The sequence below is a fragment of the Heteronotia binoei genome, chromosome 1 (assembly GCF_032191835.1).
Source record: "Heteronotia binoei isolate CCM8104 ecotype False Entrance Well chromosome 1, APGP_CSIRO_Hbin_v1, whole genome shotgun sequence".
NCBI classification, from domain to species: Eukaryota; Metazoa; Chordata; class Lepidosauria; order Squamata; family Gekkonidae; genus Heteronotia; species Heteronotia binoei.
In genome coordinates, this window is record NC_083223.1 from 192,407,038 (window position 1) to 192,422,411 (window position 15,374).

The window sequence follows — 15,374 nt, forward strand, 5'->3', positions numbered from 1 at the left end:
CCAGCAAATGACCTCTTTCCTGTCACCCCCTGACTTAGCCACTAATCCATGCAATGGTCACCTCCAGGCTAGACTATTGTAACTCACTCTATGCTGGCCTGCCCTTGAGACTGACCCAGAAGCTCCAGCCGGTTCAGAATGCGGCAGCATAAGTTCTGAGGAAACACCACAAACATATACAACCTGTGCTGAGCCACCTACACCAGCTCCCAGTGGAATACTAAGTCAGATTCACAGTTTTGGTTCTGACCTTTAAGGCTTGAGTGGTCTGTGACCTGAGTATCATTGAGACTGCCTCCTCCAGTATGTCCCAAGAAGAGCATTATGCTCTGCTGAGAACAATCTACTGGTGGTCTCTGACCCTAAAGATATCAAACTATCCTCAACTAGAGCCAGGGCTTTTTTCGCCCTGGCTCCAACCTGGTGGAATCTCTGCCAACCGCCATCAGGGCCCTGTAGGTCTTAATGCAATTTTGCAGGGTCTGCAGGCAGAGATGTTCTGCCAGACCTTTGGTTGAAAACAGCAATGATTCCATCACAGCCAGTGCCTTCTTCCTTTCTCCTTTTTTCCTCTATCTTTGCTTGAGCCCACTCCTCACCTGCCTGCAAGTTTACAGCACAGTCCAGAGTGGGGAAGTGAAAAAATATTTGATGCCATCTGAAATAATGTTCTTAAAGTAACAACAACAACAAAATTTAGAAGCTCTCAAAAATATTCACAATATGTGCACTAACTTCTTAAGGTAAATTTACTAATTATTTGACAAAATTCTGATGAAGTATTAACAAACCATTGAAACATCGCATGTTTAGACACATTTAACATTGTCACAACAGACACCTTTACAGGAAAGATACCAAGACGCGCTACTCAAAAGTAGTAGTAATGTTGACACTCAGACTGTTCCTTATAGAATCATAAAGTTGGACGAGACCTCAGGGTCATCTAGTCCAACCCCTCGCACAATGCAGGAAACTCACAAACACCTCCCCCCTAAATTCACAGGATCTTCAATGCTGCCAGATGGCCATCTAGCCTCTGTTTAAAAACCTCCAAGGAAGGAGAGCCCACCACCTCCCGAGGAAGCCTCTTCCACTGAGGAATCGCTCTAACGGTCAGGAAGTTCTTCCTAATGTTGAGCAGGAAACTCTTTTGATTTAATTTCAACCCATTGGTTCTGGTCCTACCTTCCAGGATGATGGAAAACAATTCCACACCATCCTATATATGACAGCCCTTCAAGTACTTGAAGATGGTGATCATATCACCTGTCAGCCATCTCCTCTCCAGGCTAAACATCCCCAGCTCCTTCAACCTTTCCTCATAGGACTTGGTCTCCAGACCCCTCACCATCTTCATCACCCTCCTCTGGACCCATTCTAGCTTGTCTATATCCTTCTTAAAATGTGGTGCCCAAAACTGAACACAATACTCCAGATGAGGTCTTGCCAGAGCACAGTAAAGCGATACCATCACATCACGTGATCTGGACACTATATTTCTGTTGATACAGTCCAAAATTGCATTTGCCTTTTTAGACACCACATCACACTGTTGACTCATGTTCAGCGTATGATCCACTAAGACCCCTAGATCCTTTTCACACATACTACTGCTAAGACAAGTCTCTCCCATCCTATAACCATGCACTGGACTTTTCCTACCTAAATGCAGAACTTTACATTTATCCCTGTTAAAATTCATTGTATTGATTTTAGCCCAGTTTTCCAGCCTGTCAAAGTCATCCTGTATCCTGTTTCTGTCTTCTTCTGTGTTTGCAACCCCTCCCAATTTAGTATCTTCTGCAAGTTTAATAAGCATTCCCTCTATTCCTTCATCCAAATCATTGATAAAGATGTTGAACAAAACAAGTCCCAGGACAGATCCTTGAAGCACCAAATAAATGTCCAGAAAATTAATTCAAAACAATTTCTCGCTAAGATGATTCAAACGTTGATTCAATTATGGAAAAGAAATATAATTGATAACATGTATCCTAGGTAGAATTAACGTGTTTCGATCTGGCTTCCTCTGACCAATATACTTCAAAAATCTGGAACCAATGCTCAAACGAAATATACATGCAGTTAGTCAATTTCTCCAAATGGCATTAGCTGTTCTCCTAAATTGACTAACTGCATGTATATTTCCTTTGAGCATTGGTTCCAGATTTTGCCTTACCAGTTTCAACCTCAGCATCTCAGTAAGGTGTTCTCTTAAGAGAGCGCACAAGGCTTCTCTCCCCCCTCCCTTCTGGAACCAGAAGGGAGGGGAGAGCGACGCCTCACTGTGCGCTCTCTTAAGAGAACGCTTTACTAAAATGGTGGCACTGAAGTCAATAAGGTAGAGGCTGGTGTCACTCCTCTGAGCACACCCTTGGGAGGGAGGAAATTAGGCATTTGTCTGGGGTGCCAGGGGGAAACTCGGCGCCCTCCCTCGGCGCCCTAAGCAAATGCCTAATTTGTCTAGGGGTTGAGCCGGCCCTGTGTGCACTGGCTACTCACACTGCATCCATATTAAACCAGTGTCAATATTCTCCCCAACTCCCAACCCCACTCCAGTAAATCTGGCTCCCAAGTGCATATAATACAACTATACTGTCAAAATTCGTCATGCCATTGCACAAAGGTATAACAAGCATCTTAAGGGTTTTGTTTTGTTAAAATCTAAATTCTCTGAAAACATGAAGGAGCTTAATGTGGATGCTTTACTGCAAGGCCTTAGACATGCAAAGGGTGGTTTTTTATTTATTTGCAGAATATTCACTGACTAAGGTATGCATCCCAGGAGGCAACATTCTCTTCTCTCCATCCCTTTGTGCACATTTGTCTGACCAGGAGGTCAGCAACCCCAGCCTCTCAGTAGACACCTGCAGGGCACATGCTCTGCAACTGAATACACCTCAGACATGTTTAACCCAAAACTTCAGGACAAGGCTTCCTTTACCTCCCATAACCTACTGATTACACAAAAAGCTATTTTGGGGCAAACTTTGTTTCCTGTTATTGACCAGAATTATACCCAATTCTGCTTCTAGCCAAAACTCTCTTTAGTACAGAGACCACATGATTAACAGGCACTGTGCAAAATATCTGCTAGTCACCATTTTACACTCACACAACATGCCAGCAGAGACTACTAGAGGATTTGGTACTGTTCATTTCCTGTCTGCACATAGGCTCTGTCTCTTTTCTGACATAAGGCCAGAAGAAGAAATTGGCTCCCATCACAAAGGCAAACCTCAGCACTCCAGCAGAGAAAGCCTGGTGCTCGAACAACTGTGCCCCCCCCCCCTCCTCAGACAGGAAAATTAACACAGATGCTGACTTTATGAAGTCAGATCACTGGTCTACCAAAGTTAGTACTGCCTATTCTAATTAACAATGGCTCTCTGGGTTGTTAGGCAGAGATCATAAACCTAACAACTGATCCTTTTTAACTGGAGATACTTAAGACTGAAATTGGGATCTTCCTGCATACAAAGCATGCACTATATCTGAGCCATAGCATGCATGCGCATTGCACACACACAGAGTACTTTGCTCTGTAATAGTGAGACAATGGTAATAGTGAGACAAGCATTCAACATTTATTTCAAATATATGATGGCATGTTCCCTTCTGTCTATACTTTTTAAATTAACTTTTTGGCACTGACAAGGCTGCAAGATTCCCTCAGCTGAATATAATGCCATAGAGTCCACCATCCAAAGCAGTTATTTTCTCCTGGGGGAGACAGCTCTGTTGTCTGGAGTTCAATTGTGATCCCAGGAGATCTTCAGGCTCCACTGAAGGTTAGCTACCCTAGCCTGGAAGCACCCTCTGGATGACAATGCCACCTGGCTGGCATGACTTAACTAAGCCTGGCTGCTTGCTCCTGTTCAGCAACAGCCAGTGTGACTTAGCAGTTGCCAACTCCAAGTTGGGAAATTCCTGGAGATATGAGGGATGGAGCCTGGAGAGGGTAGGGTATGAGGAGGAGTGGGACCTCAAACAGGTAGAATGCCATAGATTCCACCCTCCAAATCAGCCATTTCCTCCTGGGCAACCACTGTTGCCAATCTCTAGCTGAGGGATGGAGATCATTCAGAATCACAACTGCTCCCCTGATGGCAGAGATCAGCTCCCCTTGAGGTACTGGAAGTGAATACTCCCTCTAAGCTGTGAAGTCTTGTGAGCAAAACTTCTACTTTGTGAGCTACTGCATAAATTAATTTGCTCTGGGGTCATTTTTCCTGAGCTAAGTCAGAACTGTGTGACCTGGAGGCTAAAAAGCTGTGAGCTAGCTCACACTAACTCAGCTTAGAGGGAACACTGGTGAGAGGACAGCAAGGGCAGGCACTCACCTAGCGCCTTTTTCTAGAGCCCGTTGTATTTTTCTTCTCAGCATGTCTTATTTCTAGTTCCTAAATATTTTTAAAAATTTTGTTCTCAATTAGTGTGTATGTTAGATTGTTTCTGTACAAATAAGAAAAGTTATACAAATGTTTCCACAACTTGCTTAATTTGTAATAACATATTTTTACAAACTATGAACATTTGTTTATACTATATCCTACAATAAGCCTGAAGACAGTTCACTGGTAAAAACACCTATGCTGTACTAAATTTAAAACTCGAAGTATATACCCGTAACAAGGTTGCACAATAAAAATTACATTACACAGTAACTTGTGAATTTTGATAAGTCACCTGGATGTGTGGCCATCAGTCTTTACTGATTTGAAAGTGCAGGGGGAGGTACTTGTGGGGAAAGTACTTGTGGAGAAAAAACTCTGACTCATTACTTTTAAAGTTTAGAGATGTTTTGAGAAACTGACCAGAGATGTACATCTCCTTCATAAATCTGGCTGGAAAGAAGAACCATCAGAAGCCAAAGCAACACAGATTATCTGTTACTTCTTGACCTAGTTCCTCAATATCTTCCAACACAATTAAGCTGATTTAAACACAAGTGACACATACAGCAGAAGGTACTGAAGTTATGTGCTGTCCAGCAAAAGAAGTCAAAGCCAATGTGGATACTTAATATATGTCTAAACTTAGGACTTTCTGTATACGGTCAGCATTCTGTAGATAGAAGGGCCTGCACTGTATAACAGGAACATATGATTTCAAAATGAGTATTTTTTTCTCCTCAAGGAATTATATATGTATTTTACAGTACTTATAGGCTGACATTCAAAAAGATCTTAAGGTGCCTCAAACACAAAAAAACAAATTGACCACAATAAAAAATTACATTGAAACTAATATTTGAAAAAAACACCTCCCCAGACACAATAAAGGCAACAACCCCACACTCAATTTGCTCATTCCTACAGGCCTTCTTCAAGAATGTCTTCAACTTAATCCAGAGGCCTAAAGGAATGCCACTACTCTCACCTCTTGAAGCAGAGGGCTCTAAAATTTGGGACAACGGCTAAAAAGCTCCTCCCAGGGGCTCCAACATGGTTTTCATCTCCAATTTAATAAGCTTTTAGACAAGAGTTTGTTTTTTAGAAATCGTTTGTCTTTAATGTGCTGCAAGCATTATATACCAACTGGAAAGGCTAAGGCTGGCTCACTAGCCAAAGCTGATGAAAGATGCTCCTGATTCTTTCCTCCTGCAGCACTCCAAAATGCTGCTCTTTGGGAACAGGGGATCCCCAGGAATAGTTTAGAGGGGGCAATCAGAGGTCTCTCATGGGTGTTGTTGAACATGCCCCCTAGTGGGTGGCCTTAGACCAGTCACATACCTTTAGCTTAACCAACCTCACAGGGTGATTGTGAAGATAAAATGGAGAGACAAATGAAGTGAACAATTCTGGGTCCCCAGTGAGGTATAAATGAAGGAAATATATAAATAATCAGTAATATAAAGAGATCAAAGATTTCAGGTTTTCACGGCTGGTAACATCATTAGGGTTTGTAGAATCTTCCGGGATCAAGTGCCGTGTTCTACTGGAGAAAGTTTTCCTTCCAGACGTTTCGTTCTCAGCTGCGGAGAACATCCTCAGTGGCGTTGTGGCCGGAGCAGGCGTTCAGACCTTCTTGGCTGCTGTGCATTGAGTGACCTTCTTGGCTGCTGTGCATTGACTCAATGCACAGCAGCCAAGAAGGTCTGAGCGCCTGCTCCGGCTGCAACGCCACTGAGGATGTTCTCCGCAGCTGAGAAGGAAACGTCTGGAAGGAAAACTTTCTCCAGTAGAACACGGCACTTGATCCCGAAAGATTCTACAAACCCTAATATAAAGAGAGATTTTAGTATGATTTTACATTAAATCCATACTGTAACTACTAGATATTTGGGGTCATAAAGCAAGCATTTTTATGAGAACATGCCTGAAAGTCTCCCAAACAGGGAAAAAAGGAGGAACTGGGAAAAGTAATATACTGCTCCATATTCTTTATCTTCATTCTGTAGAGGCCCTAACAACAAGATCTAAAATAGTTAAGTAGGAAAAAAACACCAAGCTACACAGTCTGTCAAACATGGTATGAAATAATATCCCATAGCCACCTGCCCATAAGATGCCTATTTTGGAGAAGAGCAAGCCAAAACAAATTCTTATGGCTGTAAAGATTTAGGGAGGTCTATTTTAGTCTTTTACATATTGCAAACAAAGCACTCGCCTGCTACAGCACATGCAACAGAAAAGCATCTGTACTCTATACACATGTATTGCATAAAATATATGTGTGTGATAAAAAATAAATGGAAATGACTGTAATAACTATTCTTCTCCATTTTTCTTATTTCACTATTATAAAAAGGAGGAAGTGACATCTTACCCACCTTATTTTTAAGAGATCTACTCAAGACCTCGTCATTCCTTTCCCTCTCATGTACCTAAACAGAGGGATATAGTGGCATTTAGGCCTGGTAGTTCTGCCCTTACAGCAGCATTCTTAAAGCCTTGTCCTTCATCAAGGACACAAAATCTCTACCCACCGCACTATTTCCTATCACCAACATCAACAGGTCTTTGCCTCTCAAAATTTCTTTCCAATCCTTCTCATTTCTTGTTTGGGGGGGAAAGATCAAAGAATCACCTTGCTAAATCAGTGAAGGTGAACTAATGAAGGTCCAACTCGTCCAGCATTCCATTTTCAACCACCACCACTTTTCCCTCAACAGATATTTAGAGGTCCACCTCTGCCACACATTGGTGAGTTAACAGACATGGTTAATAAATTAATACTTGCAACTTAGTGATTTTAAGTTCAGAGATGGGATTGCTTTGAACATGTACATGTCAAAAAGCTGAAGACATTAATACTGTCTACAATATGTTTTATTAATTTGAATGCCTATCCCCCCAAATGTTACTGCACCAATAATTCAACTCTTTCCTTTATAACTCGTTCATGTCTTGAGAGCTTTTTTATATATGAAAGGTTTATTCACATCCAGTTAACATATGAATGAATCTAGTCTCTGGGTCTGGCAACTGCAGAATTAGATGCAGCAAGCCAACTGAAGCAGAATATAAAACACACAACAATGACTGGTAGGTCCAGTGACTTGGTGGGGAGTGGAGAAATCTCACTCATCATCACAGATCAGGTTTAGCCATCAAGTCAAGCTTGCAGTGGGCCACTGGGAGCATATTATATCAACCAATACAAGCTTACCACCAAAGCAGCCAGGAAACTTCTTATAGTGCCTCACCTTGAAAGAAAGCTATATCCTTTTTTTGTTTCTTTCAAATTCAAACTTAGGAACCAAAATTCATGCCTACGTAAGCCTCAAGACCACACCATTGTATCTGACCTCTCCTTTTGATGATAGTTTGAAAACCTTAACTGGTTCTGAACGCAACTGTCTTTCTCCTAAGCATCGGGGCACCAGATCCACATTATACCACTGCCCCAGGATTAGTAGTGGCTTTCTATAGACCTCTTCACATTTAAGCAAACAGAAAAGATTTTAACTGTATACTTTGACATCTCATTTTCTTTAACAACTTTTTGATATATTGATTTTTAAAAACACGCCTTAACAGGTGCATACAACTGCCCATTAAAAAAGCTGCCCCCTTTGGTTCTACAGCAATTGCAAAATATTGTTTTGATGCTCCATCAAGAACTTCATATACTACAACCACATTTAGCATCTCTGCTAATTCTCTGCATTCCTACAAGCTTGGTGTGGAGTAGTGGTTAAAGTGCTGGACTAGGATCCAGGTTTGAATCCCTACTCTGCCATGGAAGCTTGCTGCGTGATCTTGGGCAAGTCACACACTCCCAGCCTGACCTACTTTCCAGGGCTGTTGTGAAAATAAAACAAGAGAGGAGATTGATGTAAGCCACTGTGGGGTCCCCACTGAGGAGAAAGGCAGGATATAAATGAAGTAACTAAATAAATAATACAATTGACTAACACACACATAAGCCAGCTTCTCCTGCCACTTCAGGCATCTGTTGATATAAACTCTGCTTTAATGTACTCATAATGAAAGTTAAAAGCCATCATAAGGGGAGCTCACCCAGTTGCCTATGACAAGCTAGGATCATATCTAAGCAAAGAACCTTGCTTTAGTTGAAAAAATATTTCTTGTAGATCACGGATATGCCATAAAGATTAAAACCACAAGCAAAACCAGCATCAGATTAGTAAAAATGCTTGAATACAGTAACTACTGCTGAAGCTTTGGAAGGCTGGTCATAGCAGAATCCAGCAGGTAAACTCCAACACACATTTGAGAAAATCTTGCTAAACTTAAATGTTGGTGAGATGGAACACTCAATCATGTTAAGCCCAGAATTCACAAAGAGGGAAATACCAAAGAACGCCAACCTTTAGTATGCTCAACCATGGCCAACATCACAAAGATATCTAAAAAGTTATGGGAGGAGGGGGAGAAATTATCCCTTAAGGAAAAAATGGCCTCTTACAGAAACTATGCACTGCATCTGTCAGGCAACAAATAGAACCAACAAGCTAGATAGATTGTGTGCTAAGCGAACACTGACATAGCTATTTAGAAGGCTCAATGTTCAAGTGCTGCTGCTTTGCCACTGCTAGTGCAGGGGAAAGCCCCTACAAAAACTGTGCCTTTTATTTCTGTCCATCTGTGTGTCTCTCAAAGCAATGATCTGAACTATACAGTATTTAGATCCATGTGGGCAGCTGTGTTGGTCTGAAGCAGTTGAACAAAGCAGGAGTCAAGTCATACCTTTAAGAGCAACAAAGTTTTATTCAGAACGTAAGCTTTCATGTGCTAAAAGCACACTTCAGAGGAGGGAATAAGGTAATAATAAATAAAACTTTGTTGGTCTTAAAGGTGAAACTTAACTCCTGCTTTGTTATACGGTGTTTAGCCAGTTATCTTTTTAAAAAGAAAATGCATTACTTACATAAAACACACATCAGACAAAAGACATTCATTCTCTTGCCTGTACCAGGTATCTCTTTTTGGCAAAGCAACAAGGAACACAAGGTCAGTGGTAAAAAGTCACTGGTAGGGCAAGGCTAATCAAGCAACCTAGAAAGAGGATTGCCCCAGTGCTCTCAGGCCAGGTCTGAAGACCAAACAGAACGCCCCATGTCTCATCACATGGGGAATGAAAATCATTACACAAGATTGCCTGACTGAGGTGAAAAATGTATTTAAAACACAGAGTGTATAACACTACCCAAACTGAGAAGGCAGCATTCTGAAATGGTTTTTTTAATTAAAAAAAATCAATTATGTTTATGGTTAACTGTTTTGCTAGTTTGTGTATTTTGAATCATCCAAGCCGTGGCTTCTGAAGACCAAAACTGTATTTTTGAAAGAAGACTTCAAGGCGAACTTGTCCCCACAAACGGACAGCTAGAGATTTGAGCCCCCTTTGTTCCTTATTCACTGGTTCAAAAGAGTTAAGTTAGGAGTAAAGGGCTAGTTTTTGGGGTTTACTTCGTTTGGACTACTGGTGGGTTAGAGCACTATTTCAATCGTTTTACCGAGTAAAGACACCAGCGTAAAAATTGGCAGGCCGCGGGGGGAGAGGAGGGGGCTTGCAATACGGAATGACAGACGTGACCAAATACAAGGCATGGAGAATAGAGAGCTACAGCGGCAGCTGATGCCGCAGCGATCAGAGAGCCGCCTGAAGGGCGACCACGCCTCCTCTTTCCGCTGCTGCTCGCGCCCCAAGAACTATCTGCCAGGCAATCCATCACAGCCCTATTCCACACTAATTAATCCGAAATAGAGAACGCATCCCAGATTCTCGTATTCACACTCATTAACGTCCAGGAAAATTCCCTCTTCACACAAAAAGTCACGGGAGGGTGGAAAGACCCACCTTTTTCACCCTGAACATAACAGCGTGGCTAGGAAACAGCCCCCAAATTACCCAACGTTATCTGAGCGAGAGAAGTTGCCTAGACGCGTTTTGCCCTCTATTACCCCAACGAAGGTCCCAAGGCCCACCTCCTTGCTCATACCTACTGCAGAAAAAACAGCCAGGCGGGAGGTAATGCATAAGAAATACTCCCCCGCTGCTCCGCATGCACCAGAAAGCGGCCCTATTCCTTACAACCAAACGTTTCTTTTCTCTACTTGCAAGCACCTGACCTGCGCCAAGGAAATGATACTTCTTTTACGCACCATGCAATCACGGTCAATTTATTTGAAGCGAGCCTCGCCCACCCTTGCTCTTGAGTGCGGACTGCAAGACACCATATGCTCCCTCGTGCCAAACGCGACCAGCAGGCATGAAAAGTCTCCGCAGACGTGCCACGTCGTAAGGCCGCAGCGCTCGTTTAACGTGCCTCGCGCAGCGGCGACCCCCGAACGCTGCTCCTTCTCTCGGCCGCAACGCCCGCCCCGTGGCACCACGAGGTGCAACGCTTGTTTACCAACTCGCCTGCCCCCTCGACTTCAGGTCCGGCATCAAGATCCGCCCCTAACAGACTCCGATTGGCTTCTGTGAAGCCACCACCTCCCTAGGGTATTAGCGCGAGAGCAGATCGGGCAGCCCGCGAAGAACGTGCTAGGCACGTGTGTTTCGCGTTCCATCCAATGAGAACACAGGGCGGAGGAACCGTCGACCAATAGTCAGGCGAAACAGCCTGCATCCATGTTGCGTTCGGAGCTGGGTGCTCTTTGTATGCTGATAGGAGGCCTGCGGGTGGAAATGGACGTGGAGCTTGGGCTAGGTGGGCGGGGCGAAGCGGAAAGTTGCATGTGCCGCGGAACACGTTCAAGCCGTTGTTGCGTCCGCTGTCTCGTCCTTATTGCAGAAGCCTTCGACCCTCCTTTCAGATACAGTTGAATCCTTGGATTTTGTGTTTGACACAGGCCTCCTCCTGGAAATCGGCTGCGTGTGGGGAAGGCAACGAAAGGGAACGTACCCATTTGCACATATAGATGCCCAGTGAAACGGCATTTCAGTGCAATTAAACAAAGTTAGAGTCCAGTGGCACCTTTAAACCCAACGAAGTTTTATTCAATGTAGTATGAGGTTTCGTGTGCACGCACATTTCTTCAAGAGGTCAGGCAGCTCCTTGTCTATCAATTAACTTGAGGAGAGCTATTTGAAATTGTTTCCCGTATCTGTGTTTTGCAAACGACATAAATCACTTGGGGGAAATGTCATTGTTTAAATTGTTTTAATTGATGCTTTTAAGATTTTATGTTTTCAAATAGTCTTCTGTTGCCTTTTGAAAGCGAAAAGGAGATTTTAAGTTATAATTACTAACATGGTATTCAAACTGATTAACAGTTTGCTTTCCTTAGCCCTACAACAGGAATCAACAAATATGCAACGCAGTACGGCCAAGACACCTGAATTTTATGCACTTTTATAGTCAAGTTCCAACATAATTCCACCCTGCTGCTCTGATGGCTCCATGCTTTTGACCCAATATTCTCTGTACTGTGTTGGATTTCTTAATCTGTAGGAAAAGTATATAAAATTATAGCAGGAATTTAATACTAGGTATCTCAAAGGTCCTATTCCATAGGTCTAAAACAATGAGCAATACTGTAATATTTTAATGCTGGCCAGTATTTGTAAACATCATTTTTCTTTGTTATGTTTGTATCCCATTTTTTCTTCCTTCTGCCCTATGAGGCACAATAGTTTCAAAAATAAATTATTTGCTCCTAGCAATCCAGTGTTCATCACAGGTAAGACTGTGTGCATAATATAATTGGGCCTATAGCCTACAGACTAGGATTTTAAATGTTCATTGTTCACATATTGATACATGCCTGACCAGAAAAACAGATCAACCTCAGTAAGCTTTGTTGAGAAAGTGTACGAAGGAAATTAGTACATATTTATTTATTTTTCCTTTTGCACTTGCATGTAAGAGTCACATTCCAGAGGATTTTACTGAATGGAGATCAATATGCTAAAAAAATAGTCACTCAGGAAGAGCACTTGCATGGAATCTTGTGAATGGTGTGGGTACTGCTATATGTTAAATTTCACAGCTGTACTTACATGAGAATCAGTTCAGTGTCTCTTCATAGTGCTTTCCATCATCAGAGATAAGAGTTTGATTATGTCTATTATATCACCTATGAGAGCTGCTCACTACCAATTAATAACTTATTTTCATAGAAAAATTGCAAATTGGGCCCAGTGCCCAACATATTCCAGGAATGTTCTCACACTAAAGATTAATGTCATTCTTGCTTGTGGCATTCTTTTTCACAGGGAAACATGTTTACAGATTGATTAGAATTCTGCCCAGGCGCAATACTCTTAACTTCAAATCTGAGTTCCAGTTATACATGGATCATGTTCGTTTCATTTTCTTCACTAAAGTTTACTTATTCTGCTCAGGCTGTGCTGCATGAAGTGATTGCATGTGTTGGGATGGGTGGCTGCAGTGTCAAGTTTCCGTCTGGTGAGTATGTGGCTTCGTGGTCACAGTGCACCCCAAGAAGTCTGGAGAGGGGGGCAGCATGCTACATGCTCACTCTTGCCTTTCTTCCTGCAGGTGACTCACTCAGTGTAGATGCTGGTGCTCGGCTGTCAAGTGTTAGTGCTAGTAAGGAGACTGGTCCAGGGGAAGAGAACGTTAGCCCATGATTCCCACTGGGTGACCTCTCCATAGGACCCCTTTCAGTTGCACTCCCTCCCCCATCCCATGGTTGCAAGGAAATGAAGGTCAGCGATGGGGCAGCCATCTCCATCACAGCAGCTGCAGGGATGGGCAAAGTTGGAGGTGAAGTGTCTATTGCAGCAGGGCCTGGGCATGGGCCACCTTGTGGCATGGGCTGACCCAGCCAATGGATGTGCTGTTCTTTGCCCCCCCCCACCCATTCTGATCTTTTTCACTGGTGTTGTGGAGCATCCAGGGCCAGCACACCTGCTAGGCGACCTTAGGCCCTCACCTAGCCCACAGGGGGTGATGCATTGGGTGCCCCCACATGACTCACAGTGGCAAGCATCGCTGGGGAAGAGGGACCCATGGCCTTGGACAGTTGGCTGGCAGCTGATCTGGAGCACACAGGGAAGAGCCCACCCCTTCCGGGGTGGCCAGGCCCAGGGCAATCCCTCCCAGCCTGGTGTGCAGCAGAAGGTGCCTCTTCCCCCACCCATGGAGGGCAAGGGGAGAGAGGCAGCCACGGGGCAGGGGACGCTCCTCTCTTTGCTGCAGCCTTGGATCTAGCAAGGAGGGGGAGGGGAGCAGGGCCTCTGCCAGGAAGGAGAAGCCTCTCCTAAGGATGAGGACCACCAGTGACCGCAGGATATGACGGCAGCATCTTGGTGGCTGTTGAGCCAAGGAAGAGAAAAGCATTGATAGAAACTTAATGCCATTAAACGTTACTTTTAAATATTGGTTTCGATACATGAGGAGGCTCGTAGCATAGTGATCACAGCTCTTTATTACAGATTACAACACTGCCCTGGTAAACCTATGATTGCTAACTGGACCAACAGTGCTAGCTTATATACAGATTCTGTTCCTGCACTAAGACACCATTGGATCATTTAAACCAACAGGGGGCTGCCAATTGGTCCAGGGAAGCATGGATTTGGATCCTGCTTCCCATTGTCTCAGTGTCCCCAAGCTCAGTCCTCATGGCTCCAATGAGCCAGCTAGGAACTAACACCCATAATTTCACATATATAACAGTTACATAACTTACATGTCTAAAAAATCATTCTCATAGTAACAGTTAACTAATTTGTGTGTGTGTGTGTGATACTTGAGACTCTGAATTAGTTGAGCTTTGCCACATTGAAGAGCATGGGACCTTGTTAAGTGAAGATGTTAATGGAAAGGGGATATTCCTCTTCTTATGATGCCAGCCTGAAAAAGGGCTTTGACTCCTGAAACGCGGACTTATCCAGAAATCACGTAGAAATATTGTAAAATATATTGCTTAGAACTTCTTTCTGCATGGATGCATTTCAGCAACCACTTTAAGAAGGACTATTTTTGTAACGGACTCCACCTTTAAGAACATTTTTGTATGCTCCTATGGTTGTTTATAAGTTGTTTATTCATTTGTTTACATAAATATATAGTACTAGTGTCTTAGAACGTAGAGTGTACTAGTTTGTTACTTGAGGCTTCTTTCTGTGTTCTCTCTTTTTGTATCATGATCTATACAGGGGCATTACAATATTGGCCATTCTTTCTCAATCTCTTTCCTAATAACCCCAACACAGACCAGTTTTTTCACCACTGCATCACACTGGGTTGACACTTGAGCAGCTCTTTGACCCCCCTCTCTTCTTCCTGGTGGTGAGGAGGGAGAAAGTTTATGAATTCTTGTGAGACAGGAGGGGAAGAGGGAGCACCCAGGGCTGGTGCCACTGCCTGGCTTTTTGCATGTGTTCTCAGGTTGGGGAAGGGATGATGACTCTCCTTCAGATTGGAAACAACTCATTGGCATTCATTGCACTCATTCCCTGCACTGTCTTGGTGGGAAAAGGGTGCATAAGACAAAAGGTGCAGCTGGTGAGGGGGAGGAAGGGCAGGAATTTGGGGGTGGGGGCTGTCAGCAGAGATGGAGACCAGTGGAGTGGGGTGAGGGGCCTTGCCTAGGATGCCAAAAAGCCTGGCACCTGCCCTGGGAGCATCTTTGTATCTTTATCACTTTGAATCAGGGAGTAGAGGCAGGATCAATTGGGCTAGAGGGATTCCCCAGAGTGACTGGGTATGAGCAAGGAATCACAGCAGATACACTCCAGACCCTTGAATGCAGGTTGTGCGGGGGCCTCAGGTATAAGGGAGACTGATGAGGTTCCATGTCCTGGGTAGCTCCAGGAGTTGTGACCAGTGTGGTCCCTAGTGGAGCTGTGGCCTGGACCTGCTGTATGGGCCCCAGACATAGGGCCCCTGGCCTGCACAGCACATTCCCCCACCCTCTCATTCAAGTGGGCATCCACCAGGATGTGACAACTGGACACTAGATGCAAGTGGAAGAATACTT

General features: G+C 43.7%; 1 protein-coding gene across 1 annotated transcript in view; it reads right to left on the minus strand.

The window, feature by feature from the left end:
• The window catches only part of COQ8A (coenzyme Q8A), a 64,920-nt gene extending 53,989 nt beyond the window's left edge, over nucleotides 1-10,931 (minus strand). The window contains exon 1 of the mRNA XM_060245793.1: nucleotides 10,581-10,931. The gene's annotated coding sequence lies outside the window, so the exon portion shown is untranslated. The remainder of the gene's footprint in view (nucleotides 1-10,580) is intronic.
• Between the last annotated feature and the right edge of the window lie 4,443 nt (nucleotides 10,932-15,374).